Consider the following 6,350-nt stretch of genomic DNA (forward strand, 5'->3'; position numbering starts at 1 on the left):
GGGCTTCAGCTTCGGTGATCAGCCAAGCCACCTACCACAGCTTGTGGCACTCGGGCGGGGCACCAGCTCTCCAAGCGACTGAGATAAGCCTGAGACAGTACACGGGTGAATGCATTCCCCTGCTTGGTGCTATAGAGGTGCATGCAGCATATCAGGGTCAAGAAGTTGCAGGAACACTATTGGTGGTGAAAGGGGAGGGGCCTAGTCTGCTGGGTCGTGACCTTCTGCAGAAAATCCGCCTGAACTGGAGGGAAATCAGGTATGTAACGGTAATAGCAGAGTTACTGGGAAAGTATGCAGATGTGTTCAAGAATGAATTGGGCACTCTCCGGGGCACCACTGTGAAGCTGTGTGTGGACCCTTTTGCCCAGCTACGCTTTTTCAAACTACGCACTGTACCATACGCCATGAAGGCCAAGGTGGAAGCAGAGTTGGAGAGACTACAACAGATAGGGGTCATTGAGCCAAGAGAGTTCTCGGACTGGGCAGCCCCGATTGTACCAGTGTTGAAGGAGGACGGAGGGGTGCGTATATGCGGTGATTACAAACTGACAGTAAACCAAGCCTCTCAGCTCGACGCCTACCCTCTGCCTCGAGTGGATGACCTGTTTGCCACACTGGCGGGTGGTCGGACATTCACAAAGTTGGATATGAGTCATGCTTACCAGCAGTTGCTGCTGGATGAGGAATCAAAAAAAAAAGTGACAATAAACACACACAAGGGGCTGTTCAAGTACAACTGCCTGGTGTTTGGCGTTGCATCCAGTCCGGCTATCTTTCAGCGCACCATGGACAATCTTCTGCAAAACATTCCTGGTGTTGCTGTTTACTTGGATGACATTTTAGTTACAGGTAAAACAGAAGAGGAGCATATGCGTAACCTTGAGCAGGTGTTGAAGAAGCTCTCAGAAGCTGGGTTGCGTTTGAAGCGCAGTAAGTGTGTTTTCCAAGCCCCTAGCGTGACATACCTGGGTCATCGCATCTCTGCACAGGGCCTGTCCCCACTGGAAGAGAAAGTGAGGGCAGTAAAAGAAGCCCCGAGTCCAAAGAATGTAGCTGAACTAAGATCATTCTTGGGCTTAGTGAACTACTATGGGAAGGTTTTGCCTGACCTCTCCAGCATGCTTGCTCCCCTGTATGGGCTACTGCACAAAGACAGTAAGTGGAGGTGGGCCCAAGCACAGGAGAAGGCCTTCAGACAGGTAAAAGAACTGTTACAATCGGCACCGCTCCTGGTGCATTTTGATCCGGAGAAGGAGGTGGTCCTGTCCTGTGATGCCTCCCCATATGGCATAGGAGCTGTTCTTTCCCATCGCATGGAAGAGGGGGAAGAGAAACTGGTCGGATATGCGTCATGTACGCTCACAGCAGCAGAAAAGGGCTATTCACAGCTTGAGAAGGAAGGCTTAGCAATAGTTTTTGCTGTGAAACGATTTCATCAGTACCTGTATGGCCGCCCATTTACTGTTGTTACAGACCATAAGCCCCTCCTGAGTCTCTTTAGTGAAACAAAAGGCATCCCACCCATGGGTTCAGCCCGGGTTCAGCGCTGGGCATTAACACTGTCGGCATACCAGTATCGCATTGTTTATAAGGCGGGACCTGAAAATGCGAATGCAGATGCTTTCAGCCGCCTCCCCCTCCCGGAGGTCCCCGACCAGTCGAACTTGACCCCAGAAACTGTGTTTTTGCTGGACAGGTTGGCGAACTCTCCGGTCTGTGCTAAAAACATCAAAGCATGGACTGAACGGGATCCAGAGTTATCTCAGGTTAAACAGTGGCTGTTGCAGGGCTGGCCAGCAACAGTGGAGCAGGATCAGCTCAAACCGTATGCCAAGCGTCAGCAGGAGCTCAGTGTTCAAGATGGCTGAATCCTGTGGGGTTCCCGAGTCATTGTTCCGCCTCTAGGTCGGTCACAGATCATTGAAGTGTTGCATGAGGCTCATCCAGGGATTTCGCGAATGAAAAGTCTGGCAAGGTCATTCGTGTGGTGGCCGGGAATGGACAGTGCCTTGGAAGACAAAGTAAAAACCTGTTCTCAATGTCAGTCAAACCAAAAAATGCCACCACCTGCCCCACTCCACCCATTGGAGTGGCCTGGCCGTCCATGGTCCAGGCTTCATCTAGATTTTGCCGGCCCCTTTTTGGGCCACATGTTCCTGGTGTTGGTGGATGCGCATTCAAAATGGCTGGATGTCCACATAATACCGACCATCACAGCCCCAGTCTTCACAGACACACTCCGGAGAATCTTTGCAACACATGGATTACCTGAGGCAGTGGTCACGGACAATGGGCCCACGTTCACAAGTGGGGTTTTCCAAGAATTTATGGAGAGAAATGGGATCCGACATATCTGCACAGCACCCTACCACCCTGCCTCCAATGGCTTAGCAGAGTGCGCCGTGGAAACACTGAAAGACGGTCTAAAAAAAAATGCCAGGTCTTTCCATAGAAAAGAGGCTCTGCCGTTTCCTGTTTCAGTATCGCATCACGCCTCATACAACCACAAGCTTGTCCCCAGCGGAGTTGCTGATGGGGAGGAAGCCTAGATCTCATCTGGACCTTCTTCGCCACCCAGTCACAAGGTGGGTAGAAGGTGAGACATGATCTACATGCCATAGGCTGTGTTTTCAAGCAGGGAGACTGTGTGTATATCAAAAACTTTACGGGTGGGCTCACGGTGGCTGCCTGGCGTCATTCACCACAGTTCAGGGCCAGTATCTTTTGTGGTGGAGTTGTTGGATGGCAGACAAGTTCGCAGGCACAAGGATCATGTGAGAGCCCGCATGGATGGAGCTGAGAACAAGGCTCAGAGTGGTTCCCACGCACATGGTGGAAACAGGGCTGTAGACATTGTGAGGCCTCACAGTGGTTCACCCGAAGGGGAAGTCGTGTCAGCAGCCCCTGAGATCGGGATTGGTTCTTCAGTATCACCAGAAGGGCTGGTGGAGCAATCTAAGTCACCTGAGCCGAACCCGGCCACAGGAGCTCAGCAGGCTCCTAGCCTGGAGAACCCAGCAGCAGGACTGAGAAGGTCAAAGAGGCAGCACAAGCCCCCTGATAGACTGAATTGTTAAAATAATGTGGTGTTGAATTCTCCCTCTCTTTTCGTACTTATGCATAATTGCTATGTTGTGGGTTTTTGCTTAAGGGGGGGGAAGTGTTATAGACAGTGTTGTTGTTAATGTCTGTTTGGGGGCGTTGCACCCTGGAACCTTCAGAGGTTTTTCAGGGTTCTCCCTGCCGGAATGTTATGTGTGGGACAGTTTCCTGTATGTGTGCGACTAGCTGTAGTTGTTTCTAAAAGTGGTCAGTAAACGTCCTAAAACTGGCACTTGAGTTTCTGAGCATTTTTATCCTGAGGTTATAACACTAGTGAGGACTGTTTTTAATACATAAATGCCCGTAGAGCAAATAGCTGGTATCTCAATGAAGTCCAGCTTTCTTTGAGTGCCTGTCAGGCTGCAGACATGACGGCCAAAAAGACACTGAGATTAATGAATAAATTTAAGAAAATACTTGCTTTATGCTGACAGGCTGGAAACAGATATGCATTTGATAGTTTGAGCACTCAGTATGGGGAGCTATGAGGTGTCAGTGCAAGTAGGCTTTGTCTCTCTATGTGGAAATCACTGAGTTTCCTTCATTTAATGGTTAATAAACTCGGACTTTTCACTACACCCGCTTTTTGGAACAGAGCCCCAATCATAAAAATCCAGTTTCGACTCATCCAGTCTGGAATGAGTCAGACTTAAACACACAGTTACACAAACAGTATGAACAGAACTCATAGGGAGGGATTGTTTCTTCACAGCTCCACTGTGAGTCATACTGAGGAAATCCTGGAATTAAAATTAAAAATAACAGAAGCAGGCAGAGAGCAAAGTCCAGCTGAGCAATGAAAGCAGATGTTTCCTGCTTTTATTGCTGGTTTTCTCAGCAGAAAACCTTCACATCCATCCTCAAGACAATGGAAGTACTATCACGGTTCTGGGTCTTTGTGACCCAGCACTTTGAGTTCTGGTGTTTTGGTTTGTTTTACATTATGGTTTTTGTTCTGAGTCCTTGGTTGTGCCCTTTTGATTATTGTGATTTCTAGCTTTTAGGTTTAGTTCTGACCTTGTGTTTATTCTCTTGTCCCCCAGTCAGTCATGTTTCATGTCTTCCTAGTCCCATGTCTCTATGTTTCCCCAGTCAAGTGCACATCTGTGATGTTTCCTGTTTTACTCTGAAAGTCTGTGTCATATGTCAGTGTATTGAGTTTTGCTTCCCTTTGGTCTTGTCATGTCCGATTACTCCCAGCTGTGCTCTCCTCCCGTTTCACATTCCCTGATTACCTCAGTATGTATTTAAGCCCTGTGTTTTTCCCTGCCAGTTGTTGTGTCCCCCACGTTAGTTGTGTGTGTATCCCTCATCTTCTTCTATTGCCACACCATGCCATGCCAGTACATTTTAGGGGTGGGGGGGCTAGGATACACTAGGAGTTAATACTTCAGTAATTTGGGGATTATTTTTCTCTCTCTCTCTTTTAACTAGAAGTTGAAATTGAAATTCATTACATATCAGTGGTGCTGAAATAAATCTGGGGCTGTCAGGAGATGATCAGTGTTTAACTGCTTTCTGTCTTCAGTGTCTCACTCAGTACTTTATCATTAAAACAGAGAGTTGATGTGTTTTGCTGTTTGAAAAACTACAAACTTATTAACCTGTGAGTCAGACTGGACTTCTGGGTCATCATCTTCTCACCTGTTCCTGAATCAGTACAAACCCACAGAGTCTGAAAACTCAGTGAACCTTTACATGACTTTGACATACAGTGGAAGTTTGCTGCCATCTACTGGTAATGCAGGTGTACTACAGGAGAGCTACAGATTTGTATGACAATAAGAAACTTATTACTTATGGTATTACTTATGGTGTATCGCCTTTCAAGAAGTATACTTGTCATTTCAAATGAAATGCCTTGAAATTACATTCAATTACAGTGTAATTACACACTTAGTCACAAGCTTTTTTTTCTTTTTTTAAATATAAAATGTCCATCAATCACGCTCAGTCAGGAGTTCAATGCAAGATCTTGCCTCATGGGGAGGTTGCTATTGATCTAAAGGCAATTAGGACCACAGTCAAACAAAGACTACTAGTAGAGAATGAACCAAAAACATGATAACATCAAAGGCGTGGTTAAGGAGAAACACTTTTAGGTCATGAAGTAGCCAGTCCCCAGACCTCACTGCTGTAGAAAATCTAAGAGCTGAACCATCGAGATGCCAAACAGCAGCAAAGAACCGTAAGGCAATAAAAGAGTTTCTGTAAAGACAAGTGGGCCAAAATCTCTTCTGAAATGTTTGCAAGCCTACCAACTACAAGAAACGCCTCACCACTCTGATAGCCAACAACAGTTTCTCTATAGCACGTTCTGCTTGAAGAACAAATTCTTATTTCACTCGATGACTCATTTTTTTAAAAAAAATCTTTTTTTCCTGAATTTCTCACTGTAGATGAGCAAACTTAAAAATTCACCAGGCGAACAAATAATTATTCCCCCAACTTTATGTGTATATAACTGTTTTTCTATACACATGAATGAGAGAATAGGAACGAGAATGAAAATTGTTATACTTTTTTTGGACAATTGGCTAAATTTACTGATAATTTATTCAGAAGAGGCAGAAGTATCCACTAATATTATTACAAGCATTAAGCACAGTACATAACTTTAATATTAACCAAAAAGATTATAACAATAAAAATTATCATAATTGCCATAGCAACAACGATAGCAACATAAATATTGTTATTACACATAAAGCCACACCACCACAAACAATACTGAGAATAATATGGGTCCAGACCAGCCATTCAGTGGATTAATAACGTTTAAATGAAATTAATAAATCTATACACTGCTATATAAATTAAACAGGTGCTGGGATAAGTACAGAATATTAAGATGCAGTTAGTGGAAAGAAACCAGTGTCTACATCTGCATTCATATGCCTGTGTTTGTGAGCGTATACACATTTGTTAACGCCTTTGCCTCATAGGAACAAAAGTCCTGGTTTTAAGTCCAGCTTAATGACTGATGTCTTTTTGTGTGGGGTCTGCAAGGTTCTCTCTTCAGTGACATGAATGTTTGTGTGGCTGTGTTTGGCCTGAAACAGACTGGTGACCTCTCCATAGTCTACTCTGCCTATTGCACTCTGGCATTTGGGTCATTCTCTAGTAACAATGTCTTGATGATACATTTTTATATAAGAACGAGAAAAAGAAAAGAAAAAGAGAAAAAAAAGAACTTGTTCGTGAATTTATCTTGTCAGGCTTAAAATTCCTCCAATAACCTTTGC

The 6,350-nt window shown here is 45.0% G+C and overlaps 1 pseudogene; it reads left to right on the forward strand.

Moving 5' to 3' along the window:
• Positions 1 to 4,380, forward strand: part of LOC102290906 — a 7,711-nt pseudogene extending 3,331 nt beyond the window's left edge.
• Positions 4,381 to 6,350: the final 1,970 nt, after the last annotated feature.

Source organism: Haplochromis burtoni, unplaced genomic scaffold (assembly GCF_018398535.1).
Source record: "Haplochromis burtoni strain Fernald_Lab_line unplaced genomic scaffold, NCSU_Asbu1 Contig_860, whole genome shotgun sequence".
Taxonomy (NCBI): domain Eukaryota; kingdom Metazoa; phylum Chordata; class Actinopteri; order Cichliformes; family Cichlidae; genus Haplochromis; species Haplochromis burtoni.